The sequence below is a fragment of the Mobula hypostoma genome, chromosome 7, assembly GCF_963921235.1.
Source record: "Mobula hypostoma chromosome 7, sMobHyp1.1, whole genome shotgun sequence".
Lineage (NCBI taxonomy): Eukaryota > Metazoa > Chordata > Chondrichthyes > Myliobatiformes > Myliobatidae > Mobula > Mobula hypostoma.
In genome coordinates, this window is record NC_086103.1 from 114288769 (window position 1) to 114311034 (window position 22266).

The window sequence follows — 22266 nt, forward strand, 5'->3', positions numbered from 1 at the left end:
TAATTCCAGGAGATATATAACAAGGTGTGGCAAGGGATTATTCCCAATTCATATGATTCTCCATTTAGATTTGATTGTGGATTTGAGTGAAAAATATTCTGTAAGCTACCACTCAGCATGTCTGGGACTTACACATATCCACTTACCTTCAAAACCTGAATGCCAGCAGTTATCCATTGAACCAAAGTTCAAAATTCTTAGAACATTTATTATCAAAGTACATAGGTGTTACCATATACAACCCTGAGATTCAGGCATACTGAATAAATCCATAATAGAATAATAACCATTAAAAAAAAACAATAAAAGACTTCACCAGCTTGGGTGTTCAAACAGTGTGAAAAAGACAGGTTACAAATACAAAAATAAATAATAATCATCATCATAAATAAATAAACAATAAATATTGAGAACATGATATGAAGAGTCCTTGAAAGGGAGTCTATAGGTTGTTGGAATATTTCAGTGATGGGGTAAGTGAAGTTATCCTCTTTGGTTCAAGAGCCTGATGGTTGATAGTTGAGTCCTGAAGCTGCTGTACGTTCATCCTGTTGGCAGCAGTGAGAAGAGAGCATGTCCTGGGTGGCGGAGTTCCCTGATAATGGGTGCTGCTTTCCTGCAACAATGCCACTTGTAGAAGTGTTCAATACTCTGGGCTGTATCCACTATTATTTTTGTAGGATTTTTCATTGTTGTTTCCATACCAGGCTGTGATGCAACCAACCAATATGCAGTACTCTCCACTGCACATCTATAGAAGTTTGTCGAAGCTTTAGATGTCATTGCAAACCTTTACAAACTCCTATGGAAGTAGAGGTACTGTTATGCTTTCTTCGTAATTGCACTTAGATGCTGGGCCCAGGGCTGGTCTTCTGAAATGATAACACTGAGGAATTTAAAGTTGCTAACTATCTTCACCTCTGATCCTTCAATGAGGACTGGCTCATGGACTTCTGGTTTCCTTCTCCTGAAGTCCATAATCAACTCCTTGGTCTTGCTGACATTGAGTGAGAGGTTGTTGTTGTGTCACCATTTAGTCAGATTTTCAGTCTCCCTCCTATATGCTGATTTGTTACTACCTTTGATTCAGCCTACGGCAATAGTGTTGTCAGTAACTTGAAATTGGTACTGGTGTTGCGCTTAGTCACATTGTCATAAGTGTAAAGCAAGTAGAGCAGGAGGCTGAGCACACAGCCTTCTAGTGCACCTGTTCTGATAGAGATTGTGGAGGAGATGTTGTTGCCAATCCAAACTCACTGGAGTTTTCAAGTGAGGAAACTGAGGATCCAGTTGCACAAGGAGGTATTCAGACCACGGTCTTGAAGCTTATTGATCAGTTCTGAGCGGATGATAGTTTTGAATGCTGACCTATAACCTGTAAAGAGAACCCTGATTTACACATTTTTGCTGTCCAGCTATTACAGATTTGAGTAAGAGCCAACGTGTGGCATCTACTGTGTACATGTTGCTCCACTAGGCAAAGTGGAGCAGATCCAAGTCACTTCTGAGGCAGGAGTTGATATGTTTCCTCACCAACTTCTCAAAAACTTAATCACTGTGGATGTAAGTGCTACTGGATGATAGTCATTGAGGCCAGTTACCATGCTATTTTTAGGCACCTGTCGAAACAAGTCTGCTTGAAGCAGGTAGGTACCTCAGACAGCCAACGTAAGAGGTTAAAGATCTCAGTGAACATTCCAGCCAGTTGATCATCACAGGTCTTTAGTACTTGGCCAAGTACCCTGTCTGGGCAGGATGTTTCTTGTGGGTTCACCCTCCTGTAGGTTGGTCACACATTGGCCTCAGAGACTGATAACACAGGATCATTGGGGACTGTGGAGTCCATGATGTTTCCTCTATGTTTTGATGGTGAAAGCATGCATAGAAGGCATTCAGCTCATCTGGAATTAAATTTATAAGAGGTGATAGCACTCAAGCCCTGCCACAGCTGTTGAGCATCCTTCTTTGATTTAAGTTTAGCCCGAAATTAGCACTTTGCCCATGAGATGACATTCCTGAGATCATGCCTGGACCTCCTGTAACTTTCTTGGTCCACCAGAATTAAATGCCTCTGATCTGACCCTCAGCAGAATGCGGATCTCATGGTTCATCCAGGGCTTCTGGTTGAGGAAGACTGAATAATCTTGTTGGGACACACTTGTCTACAACTGTTTTAATAAAGTCTGTGACAGCCATAATCTTCCAGAAATAGTAGGGGACAGAGGGTCCAGTGAGATGGAGGAACTGAATGAAATACATGTTAGTAGGGAAGTGGTATTAGGTAAATTGAAGGGATGAAGGCAGATAAATCCCCAGGGCCAGATGGTCTGCATCCCAGAGTGCTTAAGGAAGTAGCACAAGAAATAATGGATGCATTAGTGATAATTTTTCAAAACTCATTAGATTCTGGACTAGTTTCTGAGGATTGGAGGGTGGCTAATGTAACTCCACTTTTTAAAAAAGGAGGGAGAGAGAAACCGGGGAATTATAGACCAGTTAGCCTAACGTCGGTGGTGGGGAAACTGCTGGAGTCAGTTATCAAGGATGTGATAACAGCACATTTGGAAAGCGGTGAAATGATCGGACACAGTCAGCATGGATTTGTGAAAGGAAAATCATGTCTGACGAATCTCATAGAATTTTTTGAGGATGTAACTAGTAGAGTGGATAGGGGAGAACCAGTGGATGTGGTATATTTGGATTTTCAAAAGGCTTTTGACAAGGTCCCACACAGGAGATTAGTGTGCAAACTTAAAGCACACGGTATTGGGGGTAAGGTATTGGTGTGGGTGGAGAATTGGTTAGCAGACAAGAAGCAAAGAGTGGGAATAAACGGGACCTTTTCAGAATGGCAGGCGGTGACTAGTGGGGTACCGCAAGGCTCAGTGCTGGGACCCCAGTTGTTTACAATATATATTAATGACTTGGATGAGGGAATTAAATGCAGCATCTCCAAGTTTGCGGATGACACGAAACTGGGTGGCAGTGTTAGCAGTGGGGAGGATGCTAAGAGGATGCAGGGTGACTTGGATAGGTTGGGTGAGTGGGCAAATTCATGGCAGATGCAATTTAATGTGGATAAATGTGAAGTTATCCACTTTGGTGGCAAAAATAGGAAAACAGATTATTATCTGAATGGTGGCCGATTAGGAAAAAGGGGAGGTGCAACGAGACCTGGGTGTCATTATACACCAGTCATTGAAAGTGGGCATGCAGGTACAGCAGGCGGTGAAAAAGGCGAATGGTATGCTGGCATTTATAGCGAGAGGATTCGAGTACAGGAGCAGGGAGGTACTACTGCAGTTGTACAAGGCCTTGGTGAGACCAGACCTGGAGTATTGTGTGCAGTTTTGGTCCCCTAATCTGAGGAAAGACATCCTTGCCATAGAGGGAGTACAAAGAAGGTTCACCAGATTGATTCCTGGGATGGCAGGACTTTCATATGAAGAAAGACTGGATGAACTGGGCTTGTACTCGTTGGAATTTAGAAGATTGAGGGGGGATCTGATTGAAACGTATAAGATCCTAAAGGGATTGGACAAGCTAGATGCAGGAAGATTGTTCCCGATGTTGGGGAAGTCCAGAACGAGGGGCCACAGTTTGAGGATAGAGGGGAAGCCTTTTAGGACCGAGATTAGAAAAACTTCTTCACACAGAGAGTGGTGAATCTGTGGAATTCTCTGCCACAGGAAACAGTTGAGGCCAGTTCATTGACTATATTTAAGAGGGAGTTAGATATGGCCCTTGTGGCTACAGGGGTCAGGGGGTATGGAGGGAAGGCTGGGGGCGGGGTTCTGAGTTGGAGGATCAGCCATGATCATAATAAATGGTAGTGCAGGCTCGAAGGGCCAAATGGCCTAATCCTGCACCTATTTTCTATGTTTCTATGTTTCTATATTCATTCAGATCCATAGTTGAGTGCTTGAAAACGGACCCACCTTTGTCCACCATGGAACCCACGCATTCCACGGCGAGGACGTACAGGGATTCCTTTAAGCGGAAGCCAGGATTGAACCCTGAGCTCCTGTGCCCGGGCGGTAACAGCATCGTGCTAACCACTCTGCTACCGTGGCACACAACAGAGCAGTGAGCTTGACTCGCATCTTCACTTCTCTTCATTCTGAATTCTGTTACAGTAGATTCTGAATCAACTGAGACTCTCAAACTTGCAATCATTTGTTCAATATAATTAACAGATCTACAGCAGTTGTTTAATTTTACACTGATAAAGCTATGCAAGGGCAAAAGTTATTATTGTACAGTTTCCCCTACGAGTCACTCACTTATACATCCACTCAGAAGAAAGCAACACATTAGCCGAAGGTTATAAATAAAATGTAGCTGCAGGCCAATGTAAATATTTTAAAAGAAAATGTTTTTTGTTGTTTCAGAATATTTTGAAACACTTGGTATCTGAGCTGATAAAATATAAAATCATATTGAAATATCACAACCAGCAAGGAACTGAAGTGACAATAATTATTTACAACCATAGACACTGCCCACTACCACAAATTGTGTGGGTTACAAATCCTTCCTTGCATCAAAAAGGCACTAAAGCAACAACAACAGAACCAATATCACTTCCATTCGAGGTTTCTTACCAGGTCAATGTGTGTACCTGATAGGATAGGCCTTGTTCCAGAGCTAAAAGAGGTGGATATGTAACCACAGAGTGCAAGGATGGCACAGGCAAAGTTGAAGTGAGCATCTGAGATGAAGTGAGACCAGGGCAGAGTCATTCGGGAAATGGAATGACCAGGGAAGGAGGTGTCAAAACATGGAGTGATTTGGAAAGGAGAATCGGAAGATGCAATGATCAGAGGAAGACAGACCAAGGGAAAAAGCATCAGAGAATGGAGTTAGAGCAATGAACTGCCTATGGAAGGTGGGCAGGCCGGAGCAAATGGAAGTGGCATCAAAACACAGCAGGACAGTGCCAAAGGATGTCAGAGATTGGACCAAGGCGTCAATGGTTGGTCTCAAAGGAAGGGAGAGCAGAGAATGGAGTAATACAGGCAGAAGCAGCATGAGAGGACATGCAGTAGAAACATTAATGAATGGAAAGACATCATTTGAATGCGCGTGAAAGTATGGAGGACGAAAAGTAAAAAGATAACAGGATAGAGTTACATCTGAAGAAAGGGGTCAGGGCACAGAGTGACTTCAGGAGAAGGGGTATCAGAAGATGGAGCAAAGTCAAAAGAAAAGCCGACAGACAGAGTATTTTTAAAGGCCATTCATAGATGAGAGCAATTTCTTCACATGGAGGACAATGAATTCACAATCCAGGCGGGTTGTGAAGGGAGAATCAATGACCAAGCACATTCCCAAGACAGAAACTGATAGACTTTTAGTTATTAAGGGAGTAAGCAGATATTGTGTGAGTGCAGGAAAATAGCAGGAGGATAAAATATCAGGCATGATCTAATTTAATGTCGGAACAGGCATGGAAGGATGAATGGCCGACCGCTTCTCCTATCCCTTTTGTTCTAATGCCCTTAAAGAATATCAAAGAACATCAGGACCAAGGACATCACAAGACAGACATTCAGGCAAGGATCATGAAAAAATCTGGTAAAAATCTACTCCCTGTCTACTCTCTCTATGCCTCTCATAACCTTGTAAACCTCTATCCAATCTCCCCCCAGTCTCTGCTGCTCCGGAGAAAACAACCCAAGTTTATCCAGTCTCTCCTGATAGCTCATACCCTCCAAACCAGGCAACATCCTGGTAAACCTCTTCTGCACCTTCTCCAAAGCCTCAACATCCTTCCAATAGTGAGGCATCTAGAACTGTTTACAATACTCCAGGTATGGCCCAACCAGAGTTTTATTAAGTTTCAACATAACCTCCTGACTTTTGCCTTGATTAATAAAAGCAAGCATTCCATAAGCCTTCTTAACCACACTATCGACCTGTGTGGCCATTTTCAAGGAGCTATGAACTTGGATCCCAAGATCTCTCAGCTCATCAACACTGTACACTGTTAAGGGCAAAATCCTGAACAGCCTCCTTGCCTTTGCCCTATCAAGGTGCAACACCTCACATTTATCTGGGTTAAGCTCCATCTGGCATTTCTCAGCCCATATCTGCAACTGATCTATATCACGCTGTATTCTTTGCCAGTCTTCTACACTATCCACAACTCTACCAATCCTGGTATCATCCACAAACTTACTAACCTACCCATCTACACTTTCATCCAGGTGATTTATATACGTCACAAACAGCAAAGGTTCCAACACAACTAATTACAGACCTCCAACCACTTCAACCACTACTCCCTGTCCTCTACACGCAAGCCAGTTCTGAATCCAAACAGCCAATTCACCGCAGCCCCGTACATCCTCATCTTCTGATTAGCCTCCCATGAGGGACTTTGTCAAACACCTTACTAAAATCCACGTAGACAATATCCACTGACCTACTCTTGTCACCTTGTCAACTCAATCAGGTTGGTCAGACACAACCTACCCTGCACAAAGCCATGCTGGCTCTCCCAGATTAGACCATGGGTCTCCAAATGTTCATATATCCTATCCCTAAGAATTTTCTCCAGCAATTTCCCTACAACTGACAAGAGACTTGCCGCTCTATAGTTACCAGGAGTTTCCCTTGTTCCTTTCTTAAGTTGAGGTATAACACAGGGACCTCGCCTGTGGCTAGAGAAGACACGAAGATACTGGTCAAGGCCCAACAATCTTATCTCTTGCCTCCTTCAATAACCTGGGGTAAATCGCATCAGGCCTGGGGACCTCTCCACCTCAATACTCATCAGAAGGCCAAACACTTCCTCTTCCTTGACCTCTAAATGCCCTAACATATTGAAACACAGTACCGATCTTATGGTCCTCCATATACTTTTCCTTGGTAAATACTGAACCAAAGTACTCATTAAGTACCTCACACACATTCTTCGCCTCCAAGCAAATATTTTCCCTTTATCCTTGAGGTCCCATCCTCTCCCTAGTTATCCTCTTGTTCTTGATGTATGTATAGATACCTTGGGATTCACCTCAATCCTACTTGCCAAGGACTTTTCGTGGCCCCTCCTGGCTTCCTAATTCCTTTCTTTAGTTCTTTTCTGGCTTCTTTATACTCCTCATGTGCTTCATTTGATCCTACCTTCCAAAGCCTTACATACTTTTCCTTTTTCTTCTTAACTAAATTTATCACCGTTCTGTACACCCAAGGTTCTCTTATCTTCCCCATCCTTTCTTCGAACAGGAAGGTATTTTTCCTGTCCTCTGCAATTGATCTTTAAACACCCTCCACATGTCTGATATGGACTTGCCAGAAAAAAAAGTTCCCAATTAACTCTTCTTACTTCCTGCCCAATACCCTCGTAATTTGCCCTACTCCAATTTAAAACTCTCCCGCAAGGACCATAAATATCTTTATCTATAGCTATACTGAATGTGAAGGAGTTGTGGCCATCGTTCCCCATTGCTCACCCACTGAGAGGTCAGTCAGCTGACCAGGCTCATTACCCAACACCAGGTACTGTACAGCCCTTCCTTTCATTGGACTGTCCATATATTGATTTAAGAGACCTTCCTGAATACACCTAACAAATTCTGCCCCATCTGAACCCCTTGCACTGAGAAGGTCCCAGTTTATATTAGGAAAGTTGAAATCTTCCCCCATGAGAACAAACTAAAAAAATTTACAGATTTTCTTAATCTGATTACATATCTGTTCTTCAATATCCCAATGTCTATTGGGGGGGAGGGGAGGGTTTTAGTACAATTCTATCAAATTGATTGTATCCTTCTCATTCTTGCGTTCTACCCAAATAGATTCAATGTCTATCCCTCCATTATGTCTCTCAAGTGCAACTGTGATATCATCCCTGATTAGTAGTGCAACTTCCCCCACCTTCTTTTACCTCCTCCTCTATCTTCTACAAAACTTTGTAAACCTGGTACATTAATCACCTATTCCTGTCCCTCTCTCAAACAAGCTTCAGTAGAGGCCACAACAACATAGTTCCATGTACTGATCCATGCTCTAAGTTAACCACTCTTACCCACAAAACTCCGAGCATGAAAATACATACCTTTATAGAGTTAGAGAAGTACAGTCCTTTGGCCCATCTAGACCATGTCACACAATTTAAACTGCCTTCTCACATTGACCTGCACCAGGACCATAGCCCTTCATATCGCCACCATCCATGGACCTATCCAAACTTCTCTTAAATGTTGAAATCGAGCTTGCATGCACCACTTGCATGCCGGCAGCTCATTCCACACTCTCAGCGAAGAAGTTTCCTCTCGTGCTCCCCTTAAACTTTTCACCTTTCACCCTTAACCCATGCCTTCTGGTTATAGTCCCACCCAATCTCAATGAAAAATGCCTGCTTGCACTTATACTATCTACACCCCTCATCATTTCGTATACCTCTATCAAATCTCCTCTTAACCTTCTACGTTCTAAAGAATACAGTTCTAACCTATTCAATCTTTCCTTAAAACTCAGAACCTCCGGACACAGCAACATTCTTGTAAATTTTCTGTACTCCTTCAACCTTGTTTACATCTTTTCCTGTAGGTAGGTGACCAAAACTGCACCAAGTTGACTAAATTAGGCCTTACCAATGTTTCATACAACTTCAACATAACATCCCATCTCTGGTACTAAATATATTGATTTATGAAGGTCTATGTGCCAAAAGCTTTCTTTATAACCCTATCTACCTGTGACACTACTTTCAATAAATTATGGACCTGTATTCCCAGATCCCTTTGTTCTACCACACTCCTCAGTGCCCTACCTTTCACTATATAAGACCTATCCTGGTTGGTCCTATTGAAGTGCAAAACCTCTCACTTGCATTAAATTCCATTTGCTGCATTTTCAGCGCACTTTTCCAGCTGATACAGATCCCACTGCAAGCCATGATAGCCTTCCTTGCTATCCACCATTCCCCCAATCTTGGTGTCATATGCATATTTGCTGATCCCATTAACCACATTATCATCCAGATCATTGATACAGATGACCAACAATAAAGGACCCAGCACCTACCTCTGAGGCACATCACTAGTTACAGACCTCCAGTCAGAGATATAACCATCCACTACCAATCTCTGGCTTCTTCCACAAGGACAATGTCTAACCCAATTTACTACCTCAACTTGAATGCCGAGCAACTGAACCTTCTTGACCAACCTCCCATGCAGGACCTTGTCAAATGCCTTGCTAAAATCTATGTAGACAACATCCACTGTCCTTCTTTCATCCTCTTCCCTGGTAACTTTCTTGAAAAACTCAATTAGATTGGTTAGACATGACCTACCATGCATGAAGCCAGGCTGACTATCCTTAAACTAGGCCATATCTATCCAAAAACATGTGTATCCAGTCTCTCTGAACACCTTGCAATTACTTTCCCACAACTGATGTCAGGCTCACTGGCCTATAATTTCCCAGTTTATGTTTAGAGCCTTTTTTTAAATAGTGCAACAACATTAGCTATCCTCCAGTCCTCTGGTACCTCTCCTGTCACTAAGGATTTCTGCAAGGGCCCTGGTAATTTCTGCACTTGCCTCCTGTAGAGTCCAAGGGAACAATTTGTCAAGCCCTAGGGACTTATCCACCCTGATTTGCCTCAGGACAACAAACTGCTCCTCCTCTGTAATCTGTAGAGGTTCCATGAATTTGATGTTGCTTTGACTCGCTTCTATAGACCCGGTGGCCGTCCCTATGTATGTACAGATGCAAAAAAACATTAAGATCTTCCCCATCTTTTCTGGCTCCACACATGGATTACCATTCTGGTCTTCCAGAGGACCAAATTTGTCCCTTGCGATCTTTTTTGCTCTTAACATACTTGTAGAATCCCTTAGGATTCTCCTTCACCTTGTCTACTACAGCAACTTCATTCCTTTTTCTAACAAGGGTTCTCTTACATTTCCTATACTTCTCAAGCACCTCATTTGTTCCTACCTGCTTATACCTGCTATGCACTTCTATTTTCTTAACGACAGTCTCAATATCTCTTGAAAACCAAGGTTCCCTGCACTTGGTGTCTTTACCTTTTACTCTGATAGGCACATACAAGCTTGCCAGGTCATTTCTGATACCACCAAAATTAGCCTTCCTCCAATTTAGACTCTCAACCTGCAGACCAGACTTATCTTTTTGCATGTTTACTTTAAAATTAATGGCATTGTGGTCACTAGATGCAAAAAGTTCCCCTACACAAATTTCTGTCACCTGCACGGTCTCATCCCCAATAGCAGATCCAGTATCACACACTTCAAACTATCCGACCCATCATAGCTGTTACTTCAATTTTGCCTTTCTACACTTCCCCTGACATCTATTTTCCGGTCTGATCCTTGCCTTACTGACCTGATGCTCCAGTTCCCACCCCCTGAAAAACTAGCTTAAACTCTCCTGAGGCAAGATATTGGTTCTTCTCCAATGCAATTGGTCCCTCTTGTACAGAGGACCCCTTCCCCAGAAAAGGTTGCAATTCTCCAAGAACTTCAAACCCTGTCCCCTGCACCCATCTTCTCAGCCACTCATTCATCCATCCCACATACACAAAGCACAAGTTTATTATTCACCCCATGCTGATTACAAAATCCAGCCCAGTGATTAATGCTCGTAGTGTTCAAGCAGATGACACAAATGATAATACAGTAAAGGCTTTATAATATCAAAGTTCATCGTAAATTTTATTATTGAAGTACATACGGTACATGTCATTTTCTTGTGGGCATACTCAATAATTCTATAGAATAATGACCACAACAGAATCAGTGAAGGACCATCCAACTAGGGTGTTCAAACAGAGTGCAGAAAACAACGAATTGTGCAAATGCAAAAAGAAGAAACAATAATAATAAATAAATAAGCAATAAACAGCAAGAACATGAGATGAAGAGTCCTTGAAAGTGGTTTTTGAAATATTTCAATGATGGGGCAAGTGAAGTTATCTCCTTTGGTTCAAGGGTCTGATGGTTGAGGGGTAGTAACTCTTCCTGAACCTGATGGTGCAGGTTCTGAGGCTCTAATATAGTCTTCCTGATGGCAGCAGCAAGAAGAGATCCTGTGTGGTGGGGTCTCTGATAATGGATGCTGCTTTCCTGCAACAGTGTTTCATGAAGATGTGCTCAATGGTTGCAAGGGCTTTACCTGTGATGGACTTAGCCATATCCACTATGTTTTGTGTAATTTTCCATTGAAGGGCATTGGTGTTTCCATGCCAGGCTGTGATGCAGCCAGTCAGTATACTTTCCACTACACATTTACAGAAGTTTGTCAAAGTTTTAGATGTCATGCCGGATCTCCTCAAACTCCAAAGGAGGTAGAAGCACTGCTGTGCTCTCTTGGTAATTGCACTTTCATGCTAGGCCCAGTTGTCCCTCAGCTCCCTTTTCAATGTTCCCCTCTCCTAACCTGCGGAAAAGACTGCTACCATCCACCTCATCTGAGGATCTCACAATTTTCAACACTATAAGATTGCGCCTCCTTCTACTATGTTCTAGGTAATAAAGTCCCAGCTTGTTCACCTTTCCCTGTAACTCAGGCCTTCTAATCCTGGCAACATTCCCCTAAATCTCTGCGGTGTTTCCAGTTTAACCATGTTGATCCTCTAACAGGGTTCCTAAAACTGTACACTGTACTCCAAGGGTGGTCTCACTAATGACGTATACAACTGCAACATAATGTTCCAATTTCTACGCTCATTGTTCTGACTAATAAAGGCCAGCATGCTCAGTGCCTTTTCCACCACCCAATCTATCTCTGATACTGCTTTCAATGAGCAAGTCACTTGTATTCCAGGGCGTTCTTTCCCATTCCATGCCTAGTGCCCAACCATTCATAGTAGAAGTCCTTCACTGGTTTAACTTTCCACCTCTCATATGTTTGTATTGAAAACCATTTAACACTTCTCAGCCCACTTCTCTAACTGATCAAGGTCAAAGCCATACTGACTCCTCTTAATCAGATATTGTCTATCCAAATGCTGGCAGATCCTGTCCCTCAGAATTCCCTGGTGCCTTGGGATCTTTATCATCACCCTCAGGACAGGCAGGTGATTGGTGTATCCTCATCTGAGAGAGATACACAGCACCGACACAGGACTGCACAAATCAGAAGCTTAGATTTGTCATGGTGCGCTCTCAGAGGACCAGACCCAGGTGCGGAGGAATGGCAGGATCCCCCGGAAGAGACAGAAACTGGAATCAGAGACTCGAAGGAGTGATACCACAAGAACTCATCCTCTCCGACACATTGACCCCACTAAAGCACTGAATGAAATTCCTCCTTACTAATCATAGAATGCAGGAAACACGTGCCAGCCAAAATTAACTTAACAAGATTAAACCGAAAACACAGGGGCATAGCAACTCTAGTTAAGATATTGATTAGTAAATACAGGTACTCAAAAACCTCTAGAAGTTCAAAGCTCTGCAGCAAGCCAGAGGTCTCATGGCAGTATACACCCCACCCCCTGTAAGGTTGGCACTGGATGGCCCAGGGAGCTCTCAAGGCACCCCTGAAAAACATACGGCAAACCTGCAGCTCAAAACATACCATTAACCCAGAAACATAGCACAAGTTGCATAGCATGTAACTCAGAAACATAACAATTGCAAGAGGAAAAGATGGCGGCGCGCCGTGCGTGCGCAGCCCTCCAGTGAAAAATGATGTCGTATCTGTTAAATAGGGGCTGTGGACAATTGTGATTTGATGGAAAATGGACATGAAAGCACAGAGGAACATCTGGAGAAATTTCTGAAATGCCCGTTTGCTGCTGTCGTTACTGTGTGGGCGGGAATCTTTCGGAGGGTAGGCCTCAAAATCCCTGGCCTTGCCTGCTTTTGGCGACCAAGAAGGAGGCCGCATCGTTCGGACAGAGATGGCGCTCAGTACTCGGTGTCGGAGAGCTGATCAGAGCTCGAAGTTTTCGGATGACTCAGAGTCGGATTGTGGTCGGCATGGCAGGGAGAGTTTTTCTTCCTTCTCCCGTCTGTGTGAGATGTGGGACATTCGAGAAACTTTGGACTTTACTGTGCTCATGGACTGTTCTTCATCAAGTTATGGTATTGCGCACTGTTGTAACTATATGTTATAATTATGTGGTTTTGTCAGTTTTTTCAGCCTTGGTCTGTCCTGTGTTTTGTGATATCACACCGGAGGAAATAATGTATCATTCCTTATTGCATGCATTACTAAATGACTATAAAAAGAGGACTACATGTCTTCATAATCATAATCATTGACTTGGAATCATAGCATATAACTTGGAATCATTGCATTTCACTTGGAATCATAGGAAGAGCATATTGCTCAGAAAGATATTTCACTTGGAACATGGCATATAACTCAGAAACTTAGCATATAACTTGGAAACATAGCATATAACTCAGGAGAAAAAAGCATAACGTGGGGGAGTTTACAAACCTTGTTGACTCAAAGAAACTCAGAAAAAATCTTGACCATAGACTGGAGGAGCTCAGAAACTCTTCTGGGTCCATAGGTTAGTCGGGTCACTCTGTCATGATGTGCTCACCAAGGACTGGACCCAGGTATGGAGGAACAGCAGGATCCCCAGGAAGAGATGGAAACAAGAGTTTAAATGTCAGAATCAGAGGAGTGACTGACCAACACCACAAGAATTCATCCTCTCCAACATGCTGACCCCACTCAGGCATTGAATGAAAGTCTTCTTTAAATAATTATAGATTGCAGGAAGCATGTGTCAGCCAAGATTAAGCCAAAAACAAAAGGGCGTAGCAACTCTAGTTCAGATATTGATGAGTAGATAGAGGTGCTCCAAAACCCCTCGAAGCTTAATGCTCTACGGCAAGCTGCAGGGCTCATGACAGGATTTTCTGCTTTTGTCTCTGATGTGAAATTTAAGCCCCGAAGTTTCTGACTCAATAATCAGAATGTAATTACTGAAGTTCAGCTTATAATATCCTCTTATTTAGTAAATTCATATTTAACAATTTTGTGTTGAGTGATAAACTTAATGCACAAGTCATCAGCAAATTCAAGAGTTTACGTAATAAACTTGAGTTGTAAATTTCCCGGATTTGCTTGTCAATTTGCATTTCTTCTTCAGCCTCCCCAATACCGTCAAGATCATCTTGAATTTTCACATTACTTGCCCATGAAACTTGGGACTAATTTAAAATTGATTATGAACATGATGACTATGATTAAGTGCACTGAGATAGTATTGGGTTCACTGGCTGCAAACCGCTAAACTCAAAAGGAGATTTTAAACCCTATCCAATATAGGTATCTACAGGTACACTCACTATAGGGAGGTTATATTGTATCCACTTACACTTCAAGGAGGCTAACTACCAATATCGACTATATGAATGGTGGTATCGCTACTAAGGAGGAGATACTTCCAGTTCACAAAGTAGTTTAAACAGAGTTTTAAAAAAAAATTCAATGATACTCATTTAAATTTAGACAAATATTTCTTAACAAACATTTAAAAATCACTGAGGATTTATAAGTTATAAAAGAATCTAAATACCAAAAGATTTATAAACTACAAAGGACTTCCAAACACTGGTACAATTCCTACAAACTAGAAGAACATACAAACGAGCTGTCTGGCACAGAAACTGAAGGTGAGGAATGAATTCCAATTCTTCTTTCTATCATCCCATCTTTGTCATCTTCCTTGTCATTTCTAACAATCCCCAATGCTTTCTAATATTTAAATTGCTTTGATATTATTTGCATGTGATGTTTTTCAGATACCTTTGCAGGAATAAGTTAATTCACACAGATGTTCTAAAAACTTCCAGGGACAGAGATCCCGGACATCCAAAGTTAATGCTGTGAGGGCTGACACTGAGTACACAACTATCCTAACTACTTGGTCACAGGCATAGAACCATAGAACCATAGAACATTGCAACACAGAAACAGGCCTTTTGGCCCTTCTTGGCTGTGCTGAACCATTTTTCTGCCTAATCCCGCTGAGCTGCACCTGGACCATATCCCTCCATACACCTCTCATCCATGTACCTGTCCAAGTTTTTCTTAAATGTTAAAAGTAAGCCCACATTTACCACTTCATCTTGCAGCTCATTCCAAACTCCCACCACTTTTTGTGTGAAGAAGCCCCCTCTAATGTTCCCTTTAAACTTTTCCCCCTTCACCCTTAACCCATGTCCTCTGGTTTATTTTCTCCCCTCGACTCAGTGGAAAAAGCCTGCTTGCATTCACTCTATCTATACCCATCGTAATTTTATATACCTCTATCAAATCTCCCCGCATTCTTCTACACTCCAGGGAATAAAGTCCTAACCTATTCAACTTTTCTCTGTAACTGAGTTTCTCAAGTCCCGGCAACATCCTTGTAAACCTTCTCCGCACTCTTTCAACTTTATTAATATCCTTCCTGTAATTTGGTGACCAAAACTCCACTCAATACTCCAAATTCAGCATCACCAATGCCTTATACAACCCCACCAAAACATTCCAGCTCTTATACTCAATACTTTGATTTATAAAGGCCAAAGTACCAAAAGCTCTCTTTATGACCCTATCTACCTGTGATGCCACTTTTAGGGAATTTTGTATCTGTATTCCCAGATCCCTCTGTTCTACTGCACTCCTCAGTGCCCTACCATTTACCTTGTATGTTCTACATTGGTTTGTTCTTCCAAAGTGCAATACCTCACACTTGTCTGTATTAAACTCCATCTACCATCTTTCAGCTTATTTTTCCAGCTGGTCCAAATCCCTCTGCACGCTTTGAAAACCTTCCTCACTGTCCACTACACCCCCAATCAGAGAAGCAATCCTCTACCACCACTCTCTGGCTTCTTCCATTGAGCCAATGTCTAATCCAATTGACTACCTCTCCATGTATACCCAGCGACTGAATCTTCCTAACTAACCTCCCATGCGGGACCTTGTTAAGGCCTTACTAAAGTCCATGTAGACAACATCCACCGCCTTCCCTTCATCCACTTTCCTGGTAACCTCCTCGAAAAACTCAAATAGCTTGGTTAAACATGACGTACCACACACAAAGCCATGTTGACTCTCCCTAATAAGTCCCTGTCTATCCAAATACTTGTAGATCCTATCTCTCAGTACTCCTTCCAATAATTTACCTACTACCGACACCAAATTTACCGGTCTATAATTTCCTGAATTACTTTTAGAACCTTTTTTAAACAACGGAACAACATGAGCTACCTTCCAATCCTCTGGCACCTCACCCGTAGATACCGACATTTTAAATATATCTGCCAGGGCCCCTGCAATTTCAACACTAATCTCCTTCAAGGTCCAAGGGAATACCCTGTCAGGTCCTGGGGATTTATCTACTCTAATTTGCCTCAAGATAGCAAGCACCTCCTCCTCCTCAATCTGTATCAGTTTCATGACCTCTCTACTTGTTTGCCTTATTTCCATTGACTCCATGCCAATTTCCTTAGTAAATACAGATGCAAAAACCCCACTTAAGATCACACCCATTTCTTTTGGTTCCATACATAGCCGACCACTCTGATCTTCAATTGGACCAATTTTATCCCTTACAATCCTTTTGCTCTTAATATACCTGTAGAAGCTCTTTGGATTATCCTTCACCTTGACTGCCAAAGCAACCTCATGTCTTCTTTTAGCCGTCCTGATTTCTTTCTTAAGTTTTTTTTTGCATTCTTTATACTCCTCAAGAACCTTATTTGCTCCCTGTTTCCTATACATGTCATACATCTCTCTCTTCTTCTTTATCAGAGTTCCAATATCCCTTGAGAACCAAGGTTCCTTATTCTTATTCATTGATTGATCATACCTGTTACCATGTATGATGTGCTAAGTGACAAAATAATTCTACTCTGGAACATTCTTTGATTTCCATCACAATGATGCAAATAACTTAGCTGTAGTTGCCTGGTTTGATGTAGATCAATTAACATGACAGCATTGTTTTACTTTTAGTTGATACAGACCAGAGCATCTCATGGTCACTTCATTTTGTAAACCGCATCTCTTAAGCAACCAGTCGCCTACTGTGGACCAGCGGTCGGTACTCTACAGAGAGTGCAGATTGTTTGCAAAACTGTCCTTTGAACATCAGTCTGATTATTGCATGCAAGTTACATTAAGAACGGAAGACTGGTTCGTGTTTACAACAAGAAGCTGAGCAAGGAATATTAGTTAGAGATTTAATCTTGTCACAAGCAACACTGATTGTTCCAACATGATTATGGAGAAACATTACTTACTGCAAATTCCATTCCTGGGAATTGCAATGCGAAAGAGTTTTCAGCTAAAGGGAGCAAAATATTCCAGTTTGGAGGACATAATATGGAATACTGTGCTCCTGCAAGATCAATATATATTTTTTTAATTCCTCTCCAATCAGACCTCTCATATCCATTTTGTTTTATGAAGATATTTTTCACCACATTTTCCTACATTCCCTTATTTATAACACCAGGTCCCTTAACTCGCTTGCATTTCCGATTGTTGTCTCCCTTTAAACCTTACCTAGGCAAGTTCAGCATTCGTTATTCCCAAAATAAATCCAAGCCCATTTGCAACTCACCAAATGAAGCAATCCAGAGTTTTGTCAAGGCAGCATTAAAGCGTAGGCTAATAAATGACAAGTAGTATTTAGAATATAGAATAGTGAAGCACAAAAGCAGACCCTTCAGCCCATGATGTTTGTGCCCACCATGATGCCAATCTAAACTAATTCTATCTGTCTGTAATTGGTCTATACCTCTCCATTCACTACCGATTTATAAGTCAGTCTAAATGCTTCTTAAGGTTGATATTGTGCTTATTTCTGCCAACATCCTGTCTAGGTGCCTACCACTTTCCGTGTAAATTCATGCCTCACAAATCTACTTTAAACTTTCTTCCTCTCACTTTAAATATTTGCTTTCCATAGTTGACATTTCAACCCTCAGGAAAAGATTCTGCCTGCACTATGTGTAAAGTTCAAAGTAGATTTTATTAACCCTGAGATTCATTTTCCTGTGGGCATACTCAGCAAATCTATAGAATAGTAACTATAACAGGATCAATGAAAGATCAGCCAGAATGCAGAAGACAACAAACAAACTGTGCAAATGCAAATATTAATAAATAGCCATAAATAAAAAGAACGTGACATAATGAGATAAAGAGACCTTAAGGTGAGATAATTGGTTATAGGAATATTTGAATGATGGTGCAAGTTAGTGTAACTATCCCTTTTTATTCAAGAGCTTGATGATTGAGGGGCAGTAACTGTTCCTAAACCTGGTGGTGTGAGTCCTGAGGCTCTCGTACTTTGCACCTGATGGCAGCAGTGAGAAGAGAGCACGGCCTAGGTGGTGGGGATCTCTGATGATGGATGCTGCTTTCCTGCAACAGTGTTTCATGTAGATGTGCTCAGTGGCTGGGAGGGCTTTCCTGTGATGAACTGGGCTGAATGCACTACCTCTTGCAGGATTTTCCATTGAAGGGCATTGGTGTTTCCATTTCAGGCTGTGATGCAGCCAGTCAATATACTCTCCACTGCACATCTACAGAGGTTTGTCAAAGTGTTAGCTGTCACGTTGAATCTCTGCACACCCCGAAGGAAGTAGAGGTGCTGCCATACTTTCTTCATAATTGGATTTAAGTGCTGGGCCCAGGACAGGTGCCCCGAAATAATACTGTAGCCCTTGGAATTTAAAGTTGCTAACCCTGGCTTCCCTCTCCTGAAGTCTATAGTCAGCTCCTTGGTCTTGCTGACATTGAGTGAGAGGTTGTTGTTATGACACCACTCAGCCAGATTTTCAGTCTCCCTCCTGTATGTCTCTCATAAGTTAATATACTTCAATTAGATCTCCTCTCATCCTCCAATGCACCAGAAAAAAAAATCAATCCAGGTTCGTCCAAGCTATCCTTACAGCTAATACTCACTAATCCAGGCAACATCTTGGTGAACCTCTTTTGCATCCTTCCTGTAATGCAGTGATTTGCACACAGTACTCCAAATGATGTCTACCCAAAGTTTCATATAGCTGCAAAATGACTTAAAAATTACGCACTCAGTGCTCTGATTGATAAAGGGAAGTGTGTTGTACTCCTTCTCTACCACCCTGCCTACTTGTGTTAGCACTTTCAGAGAGCGATGGACTTGCACAGCTCCTGGGGTCTTGCCATTTACTATATATATGTTCCTTTTTTATTTGACTTTCTGAAGTACAACACCTCAGACATGCCCAGATTTCTCTGTCCATGTTACAAACTGCTCTACATCCTGCTCCACGTCGACTTCCGTGACAATCCACAATTTTACCAATATATTAATCAGCCCACCTTCACTTGTGTCCAGTTATTAACATATAACACAAGACCAGCAGTACCACTCGTCACACATCTCCAAATAGAAGGTTTCAGGGTTTTAAAGGTATACTTAATGTCAGAGAAAAGTATACCATATTAATCCTGAAATGCTTTTTCTTCACAACCATCCACGAAAACAGAGGAGTGTCCCAATGACGGTTAAATGTTAGAACCCCAAAGTCCCCCCCACCAGCTCCCCTCCCTCCTACACATAAGCAGCATCAAGCAACGATCCCCCTCCCCCAGAAGTAAAATAAAGGATCAGCACCCACCACCAAACACTCAAGCGTGCAGCAAAGCAACAGCAAAGACACAGACTTGCAGTACCCCAAAGACTACTCGTTCACCCAGTAATTAACACACCACAGGCCCTCTCTCTCCTTAATAAAGGAGAAAGAGGTGTCTCTGTTTAACAGCGAGAAGGAGACATAACAAACAACTCGCTGGTTTACAATGTTAAAAGTCCGTTGCGTCGCTTTTTCCGAGCTCTGTGCCCAAAGAACTCAGGTCTCTGGGCACACAGCCAAGGATCTTCCGACTCCCACAACACACCGATCTCTTGTCGGGACACCAATCTTCGATCCACCTGTCTCCAGAGCCACAAAAACCCTGGCCTCCAAAGGCGAGCTAAGCTCTTAGACTGCGTCCTTGGCATGTCAGATAATGGCCAGTCATGAAACCCTGAGGAGCAGGTCCCAATCCCACAATGAACCGAAGTTAGCGTGTAACTCCAGGTCAGGGTCTTCAAAGGAACTCTGGAAGTGAAAAATAGAGATATTAAAGACGGAAATAGAGCTGTTTCCGAAGATGCAAGCGAAGGAGTCGCTGTTTAGCGACATCATCACTAAGCTCTGCATCTTCACCACTACCTTCTGTCTTCCATGGCCAAGCCAATTTTGAATCCAATCTATCAACTCTACGAAGTCTATCGAGTCATGGTCTCCACGTGATCAACCTACCACAAGGAACCTCTCTAAGTAACCTGCAATAGATTTTATTTGGCCATGGAGACCTAATGTTCTTCAAAAGACTCAATACATCCTCTTTCTTGATATCTAAGTTGCCTAAAATATCAACATTACGGTTAAGGTTAGGGCCAATTCCAATTGTCCCTCCCCAGCTCCTGCCTAATACTGTGGTAATTAGCCTTTTCCCAGATTAGCACTTCCCATCCAGGTGTCAAGCCCCTGACTATCTTTAATCTTGCAGAGTTACGATTATTGTTCTCAGAATGTCTTCCCACTGAAACTGATCACCTGACCAATACAGGACCCAGTATAGAGAATTTTTCGATTGGCTTTTGACATACTGTAGTGTTTCCAAAAACCCTCCTATATCCACCTTACATATTTTGACCCATCTATGCATACCTGTTCCCCACCAAACTGTGTAGCATCTGATGTGCAAATATATTGTGGCTTCTTCATTATTACTTGGTCTAAATCCTGGCATACCAATCACCACAGAAGAAGCACCTTCATTAAAAGAATTACAGTGGTTAAGTAAGGGGAGGCACAAAGGACTGCTATGCTAGACAACTGCTGACCTGTTAGTCATGCACCAGTTCTTGATCTTGATCCTGGCCTCTCACCCAACAGATCCCTTCTCCCCTGACTTCTCTCTGACCCACCTAGCAAAATGTGAAGACATAACCCCAACCACCCACTTTCTCTCAGTGTATGCTTGAGCCCATTAGGAAGGAAAGAAAGTTCAGACCACAGGCAACAGCTGGCCTTGTGTGTAGCTGCAGCATTGATAGTGGGTTGTGGAGGGTAAGTGTGTAACTCAAATGAGTTCTTCATCATACACTAACCTGGAGCCCATCTCAAAGACCCCAGAAGATCATCTATTTTACCAACCATCTTGTCAAATCCAGAGAAACCTCGGTAAAGTATTTACACAGTTTCAATCACAGTTTTTGCAGTATGAATTGCAGAATTTAAACAGACTTCAACTTAATCCCAGAAATCTAGCACCAATTTGAAAGCCCTATATGGACAGGTTAATTATTATGAATAAATTCTTCTCGGGCTTCCAGCCACGTACAGCTATCGATTTTAACTGATGTTTTGTTGACAAGCTCAGACATCATCATCAGGGATAATGCATAGAGATGTCTAGACCAGTGGTATATATACCCCTGTCGTCCGTCCCTCCTGATTGGTTAGTTATCATCCAATCAGGATTCTGTTGTCCCATCTTGTTTACAATTGAGTACAGCTCTTACTTAGAGTGAGACATTCGTATAAAATTCTTTTCTTCTTATATTTCAATGGCATCCTTCACCAGGCAGTTCCCAAAGGTGTTGGCGCAGCGCATTGGTTTTGTGCCATCAAAGTCAATCCTATAGCCATTGTGAATGCAGTGTTCTGCTGATTTCTCCGCGTTACCCAAATGGATACACCTCCTGTGCTCCTTGATGTGGCTTTCCACTGTACGTCCTGCCTGGTCGATATATGTTGCTCTGCATTCACAGGGAATCCCGTAAACACCGGCTGTCCTGAGTGCCAGGTCATCTTTGTCCTGCATAGACTGTGATTTAAGCTTCCTTTCAGGTTTGTGGATGGTATTAATCCAGTCTTCCGTCAGTATCCTGGCGATCCTGCCAGAAGCTGTGAAAATATAGGGATGACAGGTGGTAGCGACGGTTTCCTCCACTTTGTTAGGTTTCTTGGTTTTTCCATTGGTCCTTTTAAGGGCCCAATTGATCTCCTTCACCCTGTAGCCATTCTGTAGGAATGTCGTGCCTAATCATTTTATTTCCTCGGGGAGACTTTCCGGGTCCAAAATAGCTTTGCACAGTTCATCGAAGTGGAAAGAACCGCTCTACGCTGGGAGGCGTGATGGTGGCTGTTACTGTTGAGGTATAAGTTCGTGTGAGTGAGTTTCCGTTGGACCCCATGTCCAAAGTTACTGTCCGGTTTCCATCAC